Source organism: Scyliorhinus canicula, chromosome 10 (genome assembly GCF_902713615.1).
Source record: "Scyliorhinus canicula chromosome 10, sScyCan1.1, whole genome shotgun sequence".
Classification (NCBI taxonomy): domain Eukaryota; kingdom Metazoa; phylum Chordata; class Chondrichthyes; order Carcharhiniformes; family Scyliorhinidae; genus Scyliorhinus; species Scyliorhinus canicula.
In genome coordinates, this window is record NC_052155.1 from 183428622 (window position 1) to 183448813 (window position 20192).

The following is a 20192-nucleotide window of genomic DNA, read 5'->3' on the forward strand; positions in this document are numbered from 1 at the left end:
TATTCATTCTCGAGATGCAGGCCAGCGTTTATTGCCCATCCCCAATTAGCCTAAGAGTAGGGAGTAGTGAGCTGCCTTCACGAACTGTTGAAGGCCAGGTGGTGTAGGTACACCCAAAGTGCTGTTAGGAAGGGAATCCCAGGATATTGTCCCAGCGACAGTGAAGGAACGGCCAATATATTTCCAAGTCAGGGTGGTGTGCGCCTTGGAGGGGAACCTCCAGGTTGGGGAGTTCCTGTGTACCTGATGCCCTCCTCCTTCTAGATGGTAGTGGTCATGGGTTTGGAAGGTGCTGCCTGAGGAACCTTCGCAAGCTGCTGCAGCGGATCTTGTAGATGGCACACGCGGCTGCCACTGTGCGTCGGGGGTGGGGGGGGAGCAAACGTTTGTGGACATCCTCACCGCAGAGTGAACGTTAAAGTTGCTGTATGAATGCAGGCTGTCGCTATTGTCAAACCTACAGTGTTTCCTGGCACAACAACGCTAATTAGTTGAGAAATTCTAACAACGTAGCTGCTGAATTGAGTGCTTAATTTGACACTTTAAAATAATTTATTTGCGGACAGGGAGCTCCCACAGACAGGCCTGTGATAATGACCAGATCATCTGATTTTTTTTAGTGATGTTGATTGAGAGATTAACATTGGTCAAGAAACCGGGGAGAACCCCCCCCCCACTTGCCCCCCCCCACTTGCCCCCCCCCCCCCCCCCCCCCCCCCCCCCACCACCCGCCCGTCTTCGAAATTGTGCTGCTGGATCTTCTATATCCAGCTGTGATGGCCGACCCTTTAACCGAATGGGGGGGGGGGGGCACCTGTCTACAAATGGGTTGCTCTGCTTCCTGCATTACACCAGCGACAACACTTCACAAAATACTTCACTGGATACACAATGCTTCAGGACATCCTGTGGTTGTGAAAGGTGCTGCACAAAAATCAACGCCTTTCTTACCATACGCAAGTAAGGGGGAGTTACGATACAAGGTTAAGGGAATTCAACGTCAGGCTTGGCATTTACTGTGAACATATTTGAGATTACAATTGCCGTTATGCAGCCAATCCATGTAGTTATCTGGCATGTTCTAACAAAACTCTTTTGCCTGATGTAGTGTGGCAGCCCCTCAGTCTATCTACACCTTGTCCGCCTATACTGTGTTTTGAATCAGATGCTATATAAACGCAGGCTGTCGCTGTTGTCAAACCTACAGGGCGGGGATTCTCCCAGCCCCGGGGCCGGGCCGGAGAATCCCCGCAATCGGGCCACGCTGCCCCAACGCCGGCACGCGATTCTGCACGGAGCAGAGAATCGGCGCCATCGGCGGCGGTACGTTTGGCGCGGTGCCAGTCGCGGGCCACTCTACGCGGCCGGGCTGCCGATTCTCCAGCCCGAATGGCTCTAAAAAGGCTGAGTCCCGCCGGTGCCATCCACACCTGGTCGCAGCCGGTGGGAGCTCTGCGCGCAGGGTCGTTGACGGCCTGTTGGGGGGGGGTCCCGGGGCGGGCCTCTGATGGGGCCTGGCCCGCAATTGGGGTCCACCGTTCGGTGGCTCATCCTCTCGCTCCCTGGGCTATTTTCGTATGCTCCGGCCCCATAACTCCCGCACCATGTTGTGTCGGCGCGTTGAGGGAGGCCACTGTGCATGCTCGTGTTGGCGCCGGCGCCACTGCGCATGTCTTCGTTGGCGCCAGCGCCACTGCGCATGCCCGGATCCCGCAGCGCACAGTTTGCGCCCGTTCACGCTGTTGTGAAACGTGACGGCGTTCCCGACGGCGTGGACACTCTGCCGCCGAATGGGAGAATCCCGCCCACAGTGTTTTCTGGCACAATCCTGCCCAGAGTCCAGTTGTTGCATTTTAATTCTGCTCAGCAAACACATCTGTATGGCTGTGAAACTCTATATACACCCACACATAAGAAATATCCAAACTGACTGTTTGCTAATAGAGTTATTCCACTCTGGAGTTTGTTGGTTTCTGACCACTGCAGAATCAGCTGTTAGAACATTTATTTTACTAATCGCTCCACATACCAAAGCTTGAAGGCAAGCATAGACTGAGGCGAGTTCAAGATCCAATTCTCTTTTTTTCACAAGTCAACAGCATATCAAGATCATCAGTTTAATATCACGGCCTTTGGTTGCATCTTAAGACAATCATCTCTCCGTTGTAGAGTAACAGGACTAAGTTGTGGAACGAATCCTGGTTAAAAATAATAATGATAATCTTTATTATTGTCACAAGTAGGCTTACATTTACACTGCAATGAAGTTACTGTGAAAATCCCACAGTTGCCACATTCCGGCGCCTGTTCGGGTACACAGAGGGAGAATTCAGAATGTCCAATTCACCTAACAAGCACATCTTTCGGGACTTGTGGGAGGAAACCGGAGCGCCCGGAGGAAACCCACGCAGACCCGGGGAGAAGGTGCAGACTCCGCACAGACAGTGACCCAAGCCGGGAATCGAACCCGGGACCCTGGCGCTGTGAAGCAGCGGTGTTAACCACTGTGCTACCGTGCCGCCGTTATTATCACCTTACAGCCAAAATTAGTTTGGGAAATATTAATAAGGAGTTGATTGCGATGCAGTTGTAGGCCTATTTAAAATTAATACTATGCGAGGGGAGGAAAGGACTGAACTGTGCGGACGGCTGAGAAATGTTCCAGGGTTTTGGAAAAGAGGGTAATTGTTGGTGAATAAGGAACAATTCGTCACAGGAATTTGCCTGCTCCAGTCAGCAAATGACGACGACAGATGCAACCAGTTAACATTTTAACCCGGCTGCTGGGAAAATGGAATCAGAAAATATAATTACATTAATGATCCATTTGCAAATTCCATTTTTAAATCATTTAAGTGGACAAATTTAAATGTCAGAAAAATATGGCAAAAATTATGCTTTAATGTGCCTCATTTAAATGTTGTTAGTTAACTATTTAGAAGTGACTACGATCAATTTTTTTTGAGCAAAGCTACCATAAATGCATGTCAAATGTGTGCCTGCGGTGGTCATCCAGCATTGTAAAGGGAGCTTAATAAAATAACCACAAATTACATTGAGTCATAGAAACCTATAAAAGCTCAAGAGGCCCACGAAGGTAAATTGGACAACATTTAATTTGTAAGCATAAAGTAAAGGCCGCAACACGGCTTACAGCTCAGAGGTTCCATTCAGGAATACCGGATGTGCTGGTCCCAGTCCGGCCGGCTTTTCAAGGGGAAATTGAAGAACCCCAACTGGGCAGGCATCCCTCCACCCCACTAGTGGGGGGGGGGGGTTCATATTCCACGAGTCCCACAGGGGTGATCGATCGATGTGTCCCCGCGGGTCGCGTTAGGGTCATTGTATCCTTCCCACCCCTCCCCAAGTCCGAAGGTTCCCCTGCAATGGGCAGTTGAGTGGGTCTCCTTCTCCTTAAGCACTTTTTCCTCTCTGTTTATTGATGAACCACCAATCGAACGCGAGACGAGTTGCTGTATAAAAGTTAGGCTTTAATAAGCTAGAAGTTAGCCCTGCGGTCGACTACAGTAAATGGACAACCGCCGGGCGTTCTGGGTATTTATACCTCGCTCTGGAGGCGGTGTTAACTCAGCCTCTCGACCAATCAGGGAGCCGTCACATGACTGGTCTCAACCAATCGGTCGTGAGGCACATGACTGACCAGGGCCAATGATAAGCCAGTGTTCTGCACCAATGGCAGACAGCTATGCAGATCATACCACCACATTTATATTGGGAGGCTGTGAAGGCTTGATCACAATCTGAACATGTTGTTGCTGACCCTCTCTGTATTAGTGTATGGGATGATGGTGGTTATGCACAGGTCATCAGAGTGGGGTTACGTTGTGTGGTAAATGTAACTCCTCTCTTTAGAACTGGAGCTTTCACCTTGTTGCCTTGTTTCCTTTTCTTTTGTAAGGGTGGGGAACCCGTGATTGGTCCCTGCATAGGTGCAGACGGGGTTGGCATCGGAGGAGATGAGGCGATAGTGTGACATTGGTGCTTTTGCTGCTGTTAGAGTTGGGGGGGGATATATATTGGTGCGTGCACAAACATGGCATGAAAACCTATCCTGATCTCTCTTGGTGATTGTGCGCAGACGCATCGTGGGAGGGTGTGCACCATTTTACCATGGTTTTATGGCTTCATCCTGTTACTCCCATGGTCTCTGGTGGGGCTTTTAGAAGCATCTAGCCATGTCTAATGATTGTATCGAGCCAGTGATAATGTAGTTGTCCTGTTCCCCTCTGCATCCATTCTGTGTTGCTCACTGCGATGTATTTAGTTTGTAATTCTGTCGTGTTGTTTAAAAAGTATAAAATCCTATTAAACATACTTAATCGATAGAAATAGACCCTGGTTGATGGCTGGTAACTCAGTCATTTCTTTGAGGGACAGAAGTGTGAGTTAAGCTAAACACGAGTGTTTTAATTAATTAACAAATTCATTTTAATTAGTCAAATATTTAAATTTTTTAAAAAATTAAATCTATTTGGAACAATTGGATGCATTTTAGACGCTGGTTGACTTGAAGTGTTTTATGTTGATTAAGTGCAGAATAAGTGACGACACTTCCATTGGCTGTTGAACAATTTGGGCTGTCCTGAGCTTGTAAAAGCACAACAGACGAGATTTTCCAACACTCCACGCCTGCGGGTTCTTCCGGTCTCGCTGAAGGTGATGGGGCGGCGAACCACACAAAGCACGATGGACATTAGTGGGGCCGGGACTGGGAAACAGGGTGGGGACGGTGAGAAAGATCCCACCCAATATGAATTCAGATCCTTTCTTCCTTCTCTCGTTGGTTCCTTCTTCCATGTTTCTTTCCTGCAGGATAGAGCATGCTTAAGGAAGTCAAGGGTGGGATTATAATTCCAGCGGCACGGTAGCACAGTGATTCACACTGTTGCTTCACAGCGCCAGGGTCTCAGGTTCAATTCCCGGCTTAGGTCACTGTTTGTGTGGATTCTGCACGTTCTCCCTGTGTCTGCGTGGGTTTCCTCCGGGCGCTCCGGTTTCCTCCCACAAGTCCCGAAAGATGTGCTGTTAGGTGAATTGGACATTCTGAATTCTGCAGTGTTAATGTAAGCCTACTCATGACAATAAAAATTGTTATAGATATAGTGGAAAAATCCACCAGGATTCACACCCAAACAGCAATCTAGAACCTCCTGTGGGATCGACAGCCCTGCTTTTAATTCCTTGGCAGGTTTTGGACGGTTGAGAGCAAAGGTGACTTACACGTTGCTCCAGAACAGAGGCCCAGCCTTTTTTTAACTACCAGGCCTCAAATAAGTTTGGATGGTTGATTTTCCCGCCCGCCCCCAAGCACCCTGCCGCCATGTTGGATGGGAAGTCAGCAGGAAGAGGTGGAAAAGTCGCACACTCCAGAGAAGGTTGCCCGTCAACACAAAATATGTGGGTGATTGGCAAGGAGGAGAGAGTCCTTGACAAGTGAGGCCTAATGGCCAGGTAACCAGAATGATTGCTTTGGGCCCCCTCTAAGAAATGCAAACGCCTGTTTGAGCCACTCCTCTTGGCCCCGACCGCCCACTCCACTTCCCCAACTTTGACTACCGGTTAAAATAAAAGTGCAGTTGTGTTGCATTGATGTCATAGAGTACAACATTCCTATGCAAAGAAGGACCACTCCAGTTTTGGGCAAGTGTTCGTTAGCTGTCTGCTCAATTAGAAGCATGATAAAATTCGCAAGGGTGAGTTTGTGGCACTAATATTAACCGTCAAACTGTCTTAATTACACCCTCACTTGTCTTTGCAGACGCTTGATAAAGATCAAGATTGGGATTGAATTTGAAGACCTTTATTTTACACAGGAACAGGCCATTTGGCCGAATTAGTCAATATCGGTGATAGTGCTCCACCGGGGCAGGAGGGTTTTTTGAAACTTCTCTCACAGGACAAAGATGTCGCTGGCCAGACCAGCATTTTTATTGCCCATCCCTAATTGTCCTTGAGGAGGTGGTGGTGTTTGCAGAGTGCTTGCTTTTGCATCCATTCAAAGGCTCCACTTCAACGCACACTGAAATTGGAACCTGTTTGCAATCAGACTTCGCAAGAAGAATAGGATTTCCCCGAGAAAGCGTATCAAAGTGAATCAAAACTGACAGCCGAATGTGAAATGAATGTTCGAAGTTTCTGAAAGGATGTTGACAACGATAAGATTCACAGCAATACCCAGTGTATAATTACAAACTTCTTATGAACTTCTTATAAGCCACTGGTAAGAATGGACAGAGGAGTTATTAACTCGGACATTAAACGTAGGAAGCGGGATTCCCCTTTGGCCGACATGGAAATCTGGAAATGTGATTGGGCGGAGAATCGGTTCCAACGTCGAAATTGCGGAGGGCCCCGATTTCACTGCAAACCACAATTCTCCGTCACCTCGACAGCAGCATCAATGCGTTCCAGAATGCCCATACAGTAATCGGCGGTGGCATATCATTACCGGGCTTGACCCGTTATTCTACGGGGCCTCCGTGATTCTCCCCCTCCACTGGTGGGAGTTCCTGATAGCGTTGTTCTTTTAAAAATCATGAAACCGGTGTCGTGACTGCTAAGGGAGAGTGATGGGGTGCAGAAAGTGTCCAACATCGCCGTAGTTTGCTGACTGTTGTACCACTGGCCAGGGGGGCTTCTGCTAGGGCTGGGGGGGGGGGTTATCGGGGGGTGGCTACGAGGTGGGCGTGGGGTCAAGGTGGACGGGCACGGAGCACTAGTCCTGCAGCCGGCAAGGCAGCCGTGTAGCTGCGCGAGCCGCTGACTGCCCACTGTGAACTTAGGGCCACGGGTCGTACGTGTGTCCCCCAGGGGACCCCCCCTAGATGGCCTGTGGCCAAGCCGACCCATCAGCGGGATGGGCGTGCTCCAGCGCAACGAGTGCCATCTTGTTGGCTGGGATGAGTGTGTGTGGGGAGTGTGTTGGCTGGGATGAGTGTGTGTGGGGAGTGTGTTGGCTGGGATGAGTGTGTGTGGGGAGTGTGTTGGCTGGGATGAGTGTGTGTGGGGAGTGTGTTGGCTGGGATGAGTGTGTGTGGGGAGTGTGTTGGCTGGGATGAGTGTGCGTGGGGAGTGTGTTGGCTGGGGTGAGTGTGTGTGGGGAGTGTGTTGGCTGGGATGAGTGTGTGTGGGGAGTGTGTTGGCTGGGATGAGTGTGTGTGGGGAGTGTGTTGGCTGGGATGAGTGTGCGTGGGGAGTGTGTTGGCTGGGATGAGTGTGTGTGGGGAGTGTGTTGGCTGGGATGAGTGTGTGTGGGGAGTGTGTTGGCTGGGATGAGTGTGTGTGGGGAGTGTGTTGGCTGGGATGAGTGTGTGTGGGGAGTGTGTTGGCTGGGATGAGTGTGTGTGGGGAGTGTGTTGGCTGAGATGAGTGTGTGTGGGGAGTGTGTTAGCTGGGATGAGTGTGTGTGGGGAGTGTGTTGGCTGGGATGAGTGTGTGGGGAGTGTGTTGGCTGGGATGAGTGTGTGTGGGGAGTGTGTTGGCTGGGATGAGTGTGTGTGGGGAGTGTGTTGGCTGGGATGAGTGTGTGTGGGGAGTGTGTTGGCTGGGATGAGTGTGTGTGGGGAGTGTGTTGGCTGGGATGAGTGTGTGTGGGGAGTGTGTTGGCTGGGATGAGTGTGTGTGGGGAGTGTGTTGGCTGGGATGAGTGTGTGTGGGGAGTGTGTTGGCTGGGATGAGTGTGTGTGGGGAGTGTGTTGGCTGGGATGAGTGTGTGTGGGGAGTGTGTTGGCTGGGATGAGTGTGTGTGGGGAGTGTGTTGGCTGGGATGAGTGTGTGTGGGGAGTGTGTTGGCTGGGATGAGTGTGTGTGGGGAGTGTGTTGGCTGGGATGAGTGTGTGGGGAGTGTGTTGGCTGGGATGAGTGTGTGTGGGGAGTGTGTTGGCTGGGATAAGTGTGTGTGGGGAGTGTGTTGGCTGGGATGAGTGTGTGTGGGGAGTGTGTTGGCTGGGATGAGTGTGTGTGGGGAGTGTGTTGGCTGGGATGAGTGTGCGTGGGGAGTGTGTTGGCTGGGATGAGTGTGTGTAGGGAGTGTGTTGGCTGGGATGAGTGTGTGTGGGGAGTGTGTTGGCTGGGATGAGTGTGTGTGGGGAGTGTGTTGGCTGGGATGAGTGTGTGTGGGGAGTGTGTTGGCTGGGATAAGTGTGTGTGGGGAGTGTGTTGGCTGGGATGAGTGTGTGTGGGGAGTGTGTTGGCTGGGATGAGTGTGTGTGGGGAGTGTGTTGGCTGGGATGAGTGTGTGTGGGGAGTGTGTTGGCTGGGATGAGTGTGTGTGGGGAGTGTGTTGGCTGGGATGAGTGTGCGTGGGGAGTGTGTTGGCTGGGATGAGTGTGTGTGGGGAGTGTGTTGGCTGGGATGAGTGTGCATGGGGAGTGTGTTGGCTGGGATGAGTGTGTGTGGGGAGTGTGTTTGCTGGGATGAGTGTGTGTGGGGAGTGTGTTGGCTGGGATGAGTGTGTCTGGGGAGTGTGTTGGCTGGGATGAGTGTGTGTGGGGAGTGTGTTTGCTGGGATGAGTGTGTGTGGGGAGTGTGTTGGCTGGGATGAGTGTGTGTGGGGAGTGTGTTGGCTGGGATGAGTGTGTGTGGGGAGTGTGTTGGCTGGGATGAGTGTGTGTGGGGAGTGTGTTGGCTGGGATGAGTGTGTGTGGGGAGTGTGTTGGCTGGGATGAGTGTGTGTGGGGAGTGTGTTGGCTGGGATGAGTGTGTGTGGGGAGTGTGTTGGCTGGGATAAGTGTGTGTGGGGAGTGTTGGCTGGGATGAGTGTGTGTGGGGAGTGTGTTGGCTGGGATGTGTGTGTGTGGGGAGTGTGTTGGCTGGGATGAGTGTGTGTGGGGAGTGTAATGTGTGTGTGCAGCTGCAGCTTGTCAGCCTCCCGAGTGTCAATCACCGACCCAGCAAATCCCGCACCATTTCTCGTTGTAATTGATTGTGTTCCACGTGACGCCGGTGCTAGCCCCTCCGCAGTCACTGAATCGGTCCAGATTCGGCACCAGTTATGCTGTTGTGAAAGTCCACGAATCCTGTCCCGGCATAAACACTTAGTCTCAGGAATGGAGACTCCAGCCAAGGTTATTTGGAAAGAAATGGTGAATTTGCAAACCTCCTTCTGCAAACCTATCTACCTTCATTATAAGGTTAATTAAGCTCGCCCAGCTGCCTCAGCCTTGCTTTTTAAATAAATATAGTAAGTTTTTACACCAGAAATACTGACCGTTGCAGCATGTTGATGTTTCTATTCCCATAACTCTCTTCCCATCCCCATTGAACATTTCTGCATAATCTTCCCTTCTTTTCATCGTCCCCATTTAGCTTCCTCTGAAAGACATTCACTCTGTCTGATTCGTGCTGTAGCAGGCTCCATATTTGCCCAACTCTCTCGTGGTAAGGAAGACCCTCTTGAATTTCTCTATGTTTCTATGAATTCCCTATTGGATTTCTTGGTGACTGTCTCATACTGTATTTTATCACGCCTGTTTGATTTTCAACAACTATTTTATATTTCTGCCTCCTGGTTCTGGTCTCCCTCTCATGTGGGAATCATCATTTTTTTTCCATCTACTCTATCAACCCTTCTCATAGTTTAAAAATATCACTTGTTAGATCGCCTTGCAACTCTTTTTTTAGAGACAAAAATTCAATCTTTCTCCGCTCTGGTACAACACTTCTCCATTCTGGTATTATACTTGGAAATCCTCTGTGCGTCTCCTTCGCCCTGCCTCTATTTCATACTTGTAACACAATGAAAATCGCTTCTTGTCACAAGTAGGCTTCAATGAAGTTACTGTGAAAAGCCCCTAGTCGCCACATTCCGGCGCCTGTTTGGGGAGGCTGGTACGGGAATTGAACCGCGCCGCTGGCCTGCCTTGGTCTGCTTTAAAAGCCAGCGATTTAGCCCAGTGTGCTAAACGACCAGGAACAGGCACAGAACTCCCAAGTGCGGTTGAATTAATGTTCTGCACAGGTTTTGACAACTTTGCTCTTCTGTTACGTCATTCTAGAAATGAACCATAGTACTTCATTTGCCTTTTTTATGGCCTTATTAACTGGCATTTCTGTTTTTAATGATCTCTGTACCCCTAGATCTATTTGCTGCTGTACCCCATTTTGAGTTTTGGGTTCCATGGAGCATATGTGGTTTCGTTCTTCCTCCTAAAAACATTCACCACCTCATGGTTCTCTATATTGAAATTGATTTATCTTTTAGAGGCCATTCTGTAAGTTTAGTAATGCCATGGGTTTTAACACAAAAACACAAGAAATAGGATGGGGAGTAGACCACTCAGCCCATCGAGACTGCTCCACCATCCAATACCATCGTGGCTGATTTTGAATTTTACTCCATTTTCTGGCCCACTCCCCACATTCCTGGATTCCCTGAGAGATCAAAAATACATCTATCGCAATTTAAAATATATTCAACGATGGAGCATCCACAACTCTCCTGTGTAGTGAATTCCAAAGATTCACCACCCTTGGAGTGAAGAGTGAAGAAATCTCTCCTCATCTCAGTCCTGAACGATCGGCACCCTTACCCTGCGACTGAGTCCTCCCTCCCGCGTGCTTTAGGTTCCATGACCAGCGGAAACAATGGGTGGAATTCTGCAATTTGGGACTCAGTCCCGTGATGGGGATGAGGAGAGTTTCCCGCTGCGGAGGCTGATTGGGAACAGGCCATATCTTCCAGTCACGATGTTACTAAATATGCACCCAGGGGTTTCACGCCACCTTCTGTGGCGCGGTGGGCATGAGGGAACGGGTCTCACTATCATATCCGGGCACCATAATTGAAAGGCGCCTGATATCACTGACCCTCCACGGAAGAAGGAAGATGCACCTCCCGAAGAAAGAAGATGGATCTCCAGGAAGACCCTTGATGCTGGAGGATGGGCCTTCCGGATGATAGTGAAGCTGGAAAGTCCGCCTGAAAGATGCTCCCCCCACCGACTGCTGTGGTGGTCCAGGGTCACTTGTGGCCTCCAACCCGAACTTGGGAGGCAGCCCCAGGCCTTCTTCAGGAAAATCCTGACTTTCGCACGCCACATTGGTCCAGCGTCTGGACTGGTGGTTTTTTCTGCTGGCATCGAGCGTTGGGGGGAGGATTCTGGTCGGGCCTTCATCTGCATCCGTTAGCGGGATGCAAATCAGTTTGATGCCAGCCTCCAGGGGGATACTCGATCTGCCTTGGCGGGCAGCGTACAAAGACCCCGTTGTAATTTCACGGCTTCCCTCCACGTGTGGAGGGAAGACCCGTCTGCTGCCAATAAATCCCCATTTGAGTGTAAAACAGCAGCAGGCTCCCCACCGACTCTCCAGGTTTGAACCCCCACCATCTAAAATATTCAGGGCAGAGTGAAACGGAAAGTACATGTAGTCATTGTCTGACCTTTGCAGTCTTTTTCTTGTAAATTATTTAAATAGTGAATACTGATGAGAAGTTGCTGGGATGAGCAACAAGGTTATTTTAATTAATAGTTGCAGCTGAACTGATTACAAATCAGTCAGTGAATTATTGCATTTGTTGCATATTTATTGGAGTACATTTTGCTATGAGGGGCGGGATGGATAATTTGACAGACCATTTAAAGGTCCATTTACCTCGCGCAGCAATGTCCCGTCTTCAGGCGGTGCGATCTGAGAATTCCACTCATTATCTCTTACGTTGTCAAGCAGTGACTCTGCAATTAAACGGTAATGAGTTAAAGAAAAAGCAGCAAAAAGGCACAACTGGCAGTTATTCTCTTTAATGGAAATGCCGCAGAGGCTCACAGATAGGTGAAATGAAATGAAAATGAAAATCACTTATTGTCACAAGTAGGCTTCAAATGAAGTTACTGTGGAAAAGCCCCTAGTCGCCACATTCCGCCGCCTGTTCGGGGAGGCTGGTACGGGAATTGAACCGCGCTGCTGGCCTGCCTTGGTCTGCTTTAAAAGCCAGCTATTTAGCCCTGTGCTGAACCAGCCCCTGAGAAAAAAGTGAAGAAATGGAATGGTGACCAAAAGCTTGGTGCCAGTGAATGGTGGACCGTAAGGAGCATCTTGAAGGGAGGAGTGGGCGGTGCAGAGGTTTAAGGATGAGATCCCAGAGTGTTCGGCCTAGATAAGATTGCTTTGCCTCTTAAAATTGACCTGGTGTCTTCAGAAATAAAGAGTGGTCTCCAGTACCTTGCTGGGGAAACCCCACAGAAAGATCACACCGACTTCAAAAAGAATCATTTTCCTTCAACGCCTGCTTATTAGCCAGAGAAACACTGCAGTTGAAAAATAAATGGTTGCTCACTGGCAGCCAATGAGGTAACGGAGGGGTCAGTTTGTTTGTCAGCTGCCATGGAAATGTGGTTCCCCCCCCCCCCCCACTGTTAGAATGGACCCCCTTAGGATTATATCCAGTTAGAGTTGGCAACGCTAGATCTAGACTATTGTAAACACAGGCCAGGATTTTGTGGCCCTGCTGTGGAGGGACCCATGACGGGGTTTGTGGTGGGTTCGTCGGTCGTCCATTGTCTTCCGGTAGAGCCAGAAATTCCCGCCCACGGGCTATAAAATGCAGGGGGACACGCAGGATGCCAGGATGTCAAGAATGTCGGGTTTTGTAGCAGTTTTAGTTCTGGAACTATGTCGAGAGCAGTGAGACCACGAAGGAATTTAAGCAAAGGTATGAGAATTTTCAATTTGAGACATTGTCGGGAAGGAACTAATGTAGGTCAACGTGGACAGGGGTGACCTGTGACATGATTTTGACACGGGATTGGAAAAGGCTGTAGATTGATAATCGAAGGCTTTGAGAAGGTGGAAGATGGAAGGTTGGCCAGGAGAGCATTGACCTAATTGCGGTGACAAAGGGTTCCAGTTCAAGTCAGAAGAGATAGGCACAACCATGGGTGATGTTACTGAAGAGAAGTACATTATCTGTGTAAGGGAGAGGTTAAGGGATGCTCATTTAGAATAATATAGGATTGTGAGTTTAAAATTTTTTATTTTTTTTAAAATTTAGAGTACCTAATTCATTTTTCCAAATAAGGGGCTATTTAGTGTGGCCAATCCACCTACCCTGAACATCTTTGGGTTGTGGGGGCAAAACCCACGCAAACACGGGGAGAATGTGCAAACTCCAAATGGACCCAGAGTCAGGATCGAACCTGGGACCTTGGCACCATGAGGCAGCAGGGCTAACCCACTGCACCACCGTGCTGCCTTGGATTGTGAGGTTTTGAGAAGTCTGGTTTAGCCTGAGGGGTGTGGAATCATTTGCTAAGAATGGAGTGTGTATCAGGCTCAAAAACACAGCTTCAAATCCCATAGAGGGGTTCTACTCAGCTATTTATACGGAGGCACCAGTACAGAACTGACCAATCCTATAACGGGTTTTCCCTTAGTCATCTGCCATTGCTCAGTGGGTAATACCCCCGCCTAATTCAGAAGGTTGTGGGTTCTGGATCCATCCCAGAGGCTTGAGTACAAAATTCAAACTGAGATTTGTGGTTAGCACTGTTGCTTCACAGTGTCAGCATCCCAGGTTCGATTCCCGGCTTGGGTCACTGTCTGTGCGGTGTCTGCACGTTCTCCCCCGTATCTGCGTGGATTTCCTCTGGGTGCTCCGGTTTCCTCCCACAAGTCCTGAAAGACGTGCTTGTTAGGTAATTTGGACATTCTGAATTCTCCCTCTGTGTACCCGAACAGGCGCCGGAGTCTGGCGGCTCGGGGATTTTCACAGTAACTTCATTGCAGTGTTGATGTAAGCCTACCTGTGACATTATTAAAGATTATTACTGAGGGTGTGCTGCACTGCTTCAATGGACTTTGAGATGGTAAATCGGGGAGTCGTTTGTCCTTGTTTTGGATCAATGTAAAGATCCCACAACCATGTCCTGAGGAAGAGGAAGGGACTCACTCACCCCCCTCTCCCCCCCCCTCCACCCCCTCTCCCCCCCTCCACCCCCTCTCCCCCCCTCCACCCCCTCTCCCCCCCTCCACCCCCCCCCCCCCCCACACCCCACCCCCCCAACCTCTTGAAGCCTCAACTAACATCAGTGGCGTTTGTGGAAACCGGCTCTGAGCAAATTCTCTGCCATGTTTCCTGCATTTAATCTGTGACTTTCTTTATATTGGAGTCGGAATAGCCCCGGGGCTAAATAATGCAGATCAGATGTAATTCTCTCCAGATCAGTTCACAATAAACCTGTACTGGGTGCTTATTCCTGATCCACTCTCGTACATGTGTTGTTATTTCAGCTCCAGTCGAAATATGAACACTTATGTTCAAATTTGGTTTTATGTGACTGTTTGTGTTCGTATCTCTGAATCTCAGAGGTATCAGATTTATATCACCCTCTCCAGTACCATTTTATATTGGTGGAATGTGGGGGGGAGGGGGTGGTTCTTGTGCAGTTTATAAACATTAAACTTTGGGCTGGAGGATTAACGTGTCCGGTTTCAAACGTGTAGAAATGTCAATTGAATATTTTTTTTAAAAAGGTTGGAATTGAACCCTAGACCGGAACTTTCCACTTGTTCACGCCGCGGGGATCGTCTGGTCCTGCTGACGGCGCACCCCCACCGCAGGTTTCACGGCGGCGAAGACCGGATTCATTGGGAAACCCCGTTGACAACGGCGGGACCGGAGAAGATCCCATCACTGGCCAATGGGGAGCTGCCCTCGAGGTGGGTTGCGCAGAAAATCGCGCCCCCCCCCCCCCCCCGGTTCCAGTAACGATGGTGTGAACCTATCATCGATTGGTGCAACCTGAAAAGGAAGAATGTGCAGGGCTACAGGGAGAAGACAGAGAGCGGCACAGGGTGCGCCGCTCATCCAGAGAGCCAGTACAGTCACGATGGGCCGAATGGCTTCTTTCTGAAGAAGGAAAAATGACCAACTTGATATCTTTCCTTTTTAGAATACATTTTATGTTGTTTATGCCTATATATAAATTTGCATTCGTTCGGCTTTTGAACATGCAAATTAGAAAACCAAGACTTCCTGCACTATTTGTCAAATGAATGAAATTTCCATTCACTCGGAATTATTTGCAATTGGGATCGTCCTTTTGACATAATCACGACTGATATCAGCATTCTACAAGACGCATCACAGGTGGATTACATATTCCACTTATAAACTTTCAAGATGTTTAAAGACTGAGCGAGACCATCTTGTGCAGTTGTGACACATATCTGATAAATGTAACTTTGGATCAATTTTTTTCAAGTTGCCTTTTGTTGACGAACATTGGGTCCAGTTGAATTCAGTAATCACAGTGAAATGTTCCCATCTGCTCACTTTCTTGGTTCCATGTACAAGGTCAGAATCACGGAACCACAGAATCCCTACAGCGCAGAAGGAGGCCATTCAGCCCTTTGAGTCGGCACCGACTCTCTGAAAGAGCACCGTACCCAGCCCCACTCCCCCGCCATGTCCCTGTAATGCCACCAAACCTGCATATCCTCGGACACTAGCATGGCCAATGCACCTAACCTGCGCATCTTTGGAATGTGGGAGGAAACTGGAGCTCTCGAAGGAAACCCACGCAGATATGGAGAGAACGTGCAAACTCCACACAGACGGGCACCCAAAGCTGGAATCTCTGCGAAGCAATAATGCTAACCACCATGCTGCACCAAGCGCTCTGAGTTTTTCTTTTCTCCATTTCTTGTTCTTGTGATCCACATTTTAGCAAAGATAGCACTAATTTACGCTTAACTTTGGCAAGGATCACTTGGAAAGCTAAATCTTTGACACCAACATAGCAAGTACAAGTTTAAGCTATCTCCTCGCTAAATTCGGAATATCTTACAGAGTAACGCTTTCAAAAAATAGAATATCAAAACACTTGGCAGTTTTCCGCTGAATATTTGTTAAAAAATATGTAGCATGTTTTGAAACATCTTCTGGAATTATTTCACTCTGTGAAATTGATCTTTAATTTATTGTTTCCGTGTTTCTCATATGGGTGGTGGGGGAGCGGGGCGCAGTAGAGGAAATAATATAGTGTGTTCATAATAGTTTATTGATTATTTTCGGAGAGTAACAAAGCCCTTAGGTTTTGTCATCAGTGGTATTCTACATCTCAGTGTAGTGAGTGGCCATCAATCAGGCATCGGCCCTTCTGAAAATGAGCTTTCGAACTGAGTGAAATAATGTTGATATTCTGATCAGGACGAAAGCGAGTTTTTAGCATTGGGATCCCTTGTCACATTTGCAGCACACTATCCGGGCATGCGCTGGTCCTTTACTTCTCGAGATTTGAAAAACGGGAGAGGGAAGGAGATTTGTCTGGCTAGATTAAAATCTCGTTTGAATGTTTTGAGGTTTTGTTGGGGTTGGAACAGATTTCAATCAGAATTTGTTAATTGAGCGCTTAGAGAGCATAAAGATTCAATTTAGAAAAGATTTTGCTAATCTGGAAAATGGCACATGAAATGAAAAATGTCGTTTCTATTTCACTCGGCGTGGCCTTTCCCATATAACTGCATTGTTCTTCCCCCACTTAGTGTTGCTGTTGAGTGACAGTGCCGTATCAGAGAACACTAACCTTAGTTCAGTGGCCGTGGCTGGGATTCTCTGGTTGTTGAGATTCCCTTTTTTCTGCCGGCAGCTACCCGGGTTTTTCGACGGCACACGCGTGGTTACAATGGGAAATCCCACTGACAAGCAGCAGGAAGATAGAATCAAACCGTCAGTGAACTGCGCGGGGCTGAGAAACACACGGCTGGGTGTCCGGAGAATCCCCCCTATATGTGTATCCGTTTGGGAATGATGTTCGATAGAATATGCTGAGTTAACATTTATAAGCTTCGTGTCAATTAACTTTGAGCGTGGTCACTCTTACCATGTAACCAATCCGTGCACAGCATAATTCCTGGAATGAGTTAGTCTGGTTTCTTGCATTGGTCGAGGAAGATATACCGAACAGGGCACTGCGGGGGGCTCCCTTGCTTTTCCTCGAATCGTGCTGCCATTTTGAGCCCCAGAGCCAGACTCAGGGCCAGAGACCTGGCCGCTAGGGCCTTCCTTTTGAAAAGGTTGATGAAGCCTTGGCTTAACAACTCGCCCCAAAGGCAAAAACTCCCAACAGTGCAGGGCTCCCTGGGGACCTCACTGAAGAAGGTGAATTTTCAATCAGCTTTAAAGAAAGGTTCTACTTGTAACTACTTGCAGCTGGAGCTTGCCAATTAGTTAATTGGATTAGAGCAGTTTTCAGAGGCTAGAGTCACAGTATACATCTGAGCTAGTTACAGTGTAGACGTCGTTTGCACTGAGTGTTGAATTTGGGTGCATTTGAGTGCTAGTGAGAGTTTGGTGACTGAGGGAGTGCTGAATTTGGGTACATTTGAGTGCTATAGTGAGAGTTTGGTAACTGAGGGAGTGCTGAATTTGGGTGTATTTGAGTGCTATAGTGAGAGTTTGGTGACTGAGGGAGTGCTGATTTTGGGTGCATTTGAGTGCTATAATGAGCGTTTGGTGACTGAGGGAGTTCGGTGAGGAGGGAGTAAGGTGCTCCTTTTCATTTCATTTCCTACATTTCCTCAAAGAGCGTGAAGGGAGCCGGGGGTTTACAGAGAGTGCAGCTGACTGGGAGCAGAGTCAGAGGGCGGAGTTCCAGTTGGTCCACAGGGCAGCTACATTCTGTAAGGTAAGAGGGGATGGAGGCGAGGGCAGTTGCATGCTCCTCCTGTAGGATGTGGGTGGTGAGGGATACCACCAGTGTCCCCGCTGACTATACCTGCGGGAAGTGCACCCAACTCCAGCTCCTCAGAGACCGTTAGGGAACTGGAGCTGGAGCTGGATGAACTTTGGATCATCCGGGAGGCAGAGAGGGTAATAGAGAAGAGTTACAGGGAGGTAGCCACACCCAAGGTACAGGACAAGAGTAGCTGGGTTACAGTCATGGGAGAGAAAACGAACGGCCAGACATGCAGGGATCCCTCGTGGCCGTTCCCCTTCAAAACAATTATACAGTTTTGGATGCTGTTGGGGGGATGACCTACCGGGGGAAGGCCCTAGCGGCCAGGTCTCTGGCCCTGAGTCTCGCTCTGGGGCTCAGAAGGGAAGGGGGGAGAATAGAAAAGCAATAGTGATAGGAGACTCAATGGTTAGGGGAATAGATAGGAGATTCTGTGGTCGTGAGCGAGACTCCCAGAAGATATGTTGCTTCCTGGGTGCCAGGGCCAGGGATGTCTCAGATCGTGTCTTCAGGATCCTTAAGGGGGAGGGTGAGCAGCTAGAAGTTGTGGTGCACATTGGTACCAACGACGTAGGTAGGAAAAGGGGTGTGGATGTAATAAACGAGTTTAGGGAGTTAGGCTGGAAGTTAAAAGCCAGGACAGACAGAGTTGTCATCTCTGGTTTGTTGCCGGTGCCACGTGATAGCGAGGCTAGGAATAGGGAGAGAGTGCAGTTGCAGACATGCGGCTGCAGGAATGGTGTAAGAGGGAGGGCTTCAGGTATTTGGATAATTGGAGCGCACTCTGGGGAAGGTGGGACCTGTACAAGCAGGACGGGTTGCATACGAACCAGAGGGGCAGCAATATCCTGGGCGGGAGGTTTTCTAGTACTCTTCAGGAGGGTTTAAACTAATTTGGCAGGGGAATGGGAACCAGATTTGTAGTCCAGCAACTAAGTTAGCCGATGTTCAGGACGTCAAAGCGTGTAGTGAGGCAGTGGGGAAGGTAACACTGACAAAGGAGTGTGCTTGCAGGCATGAAGATGGGTTGAAGTGTGTATACTTCAATGCAAGAAGCATCAGGAATAAAGTGGGTGAACTTAACAAATGGATCGGTACTTGGGACTACCCATGGAACACGGCTCCCTCCCATGTATTCGCCCTTTCGCCCCATCCCCCTTTAACATCTAACAGTGACCAACTCTCTGAAATACAATATCCGATATAAAGCTGCCACCTCTGGTAGAACTATTCAATCGACCCCCTCATGATGTATTTGACCTTGAGGTGCAAAAATTCCAACAAGTCCCCGAACCACACCGAAGCACTCCAGCCCAGCAGGATCTATCTCCGTGCCACCAACAAGGCAAAGGCAAGGACAACTGCCCCCACACCCGTCCACAGCTCTGACACATCTGAAACTCCGAAAATAGCCATCAAAGGACAAGGCAACCAACTCAATACTTAAGTTGGCTGACATGGTGTTAAAAAACGACCGTCAGAAATCCATTAACTTAGAACAGAACCAGAACATGTGTGTGTGTGGTGTGCGGGCCCTCTCGAACATTGCTCGCATTTATCCTCCACGCCCACAGAAAACCAACTCATCCTAGCCTTTGTGAGGTGCGGTCTAAACACTACCTTGAGCTGTATCAGACTCCGTCTCGCACACAACGTCATGACGTTCACCCTCCACGGAGCCTTACTCTCTATACTTCCTCCTCCAGCATTAGCCCCAATTCCTCCACTCATTTAGCCTTTACCCCTTCCACCGAACTCAACCTTTCCCCTACAATCTGTTCATACACACCGGACTGCCCTCCTCTGATCCCAAACGGGAGGGAATCCTCTCAACAAGGATTATGGTGGCAGCACCGGGAAATCGGAGAATATCCTCTTCACAAAGCTCCGTACCTGGAGATACCTAAACACGTCCGAACCTGCTAACCCAAATACTCCTTCAATTCCTCTAGGCTGACAAGCAGCCCATCCAATTACTCAGTCTTACCAGCCCTCTCTCCCTCCTTGCCCCCTCAAACAGGTGATTAGCTCAAATGGCAGCTAGCCCCCAATTTAAAATGCTGGCGGAGTTGCCTCCAGATATTTAACGTGGTTACCACCACTGGGTTCGGCGAATACCTTGTGTTGGCGCTGTTACCAATGCCTCCAAATGTGTTCCTCTATGTGACCCAGATTCCATATGAACCCAGAGAGCCTCCCCACACCACCCCAACACCTTCTCCGCATTGGCCACCAGTAATAGATTTTGGCAGGGCCAGACCGTTCAACTGTCTGTCCATCTGAAAGACCCCCCTCCGAATCCTTGGGACTTAACCGCCCAAATAAAGCAGGAAATAAACCCCTTGACCCTTCGGAAAAAACGACGGGCAGGAACACTGGGAGACAATGAAATAAAACAAAAATCTCAGCAAGGTGTTCACCTTCACCAATTGGACCCGCCCCGCCAAAGGTAATGGGAGACTATCCCACCTCTGCAGACTCACCTTAACTCAACTC

The 20192-nt window shown here is 49.1% G+C and overlaps 1 protein-coding gene across 10 annotated transcripts in view; it reads left to right on the plus strand.

The window, feature by feature from the left end:
- znf516 (zinc finger protein 516) overlaps positions 1-20192 on the plus strand; it is a 179545-nt gene that overhangs the window by 58701 nt on the left and 100652 nt on the right. Inside the window, exon 2 of one of the 10 annotated variants that reach the window (XM_038810271.1) lies at positions 14491-14676. The exons of the other annotated variants lie outside the window; for them this stretch is intronic. The gene's annotated coding sequence lies outside the window, so the exon portion shown is untranslated. The remainder of the gene's footprint in view (positions 1-14490; positions 14677-20192) is intronic. 10 annotated transcript variants of the gene reach the window in all.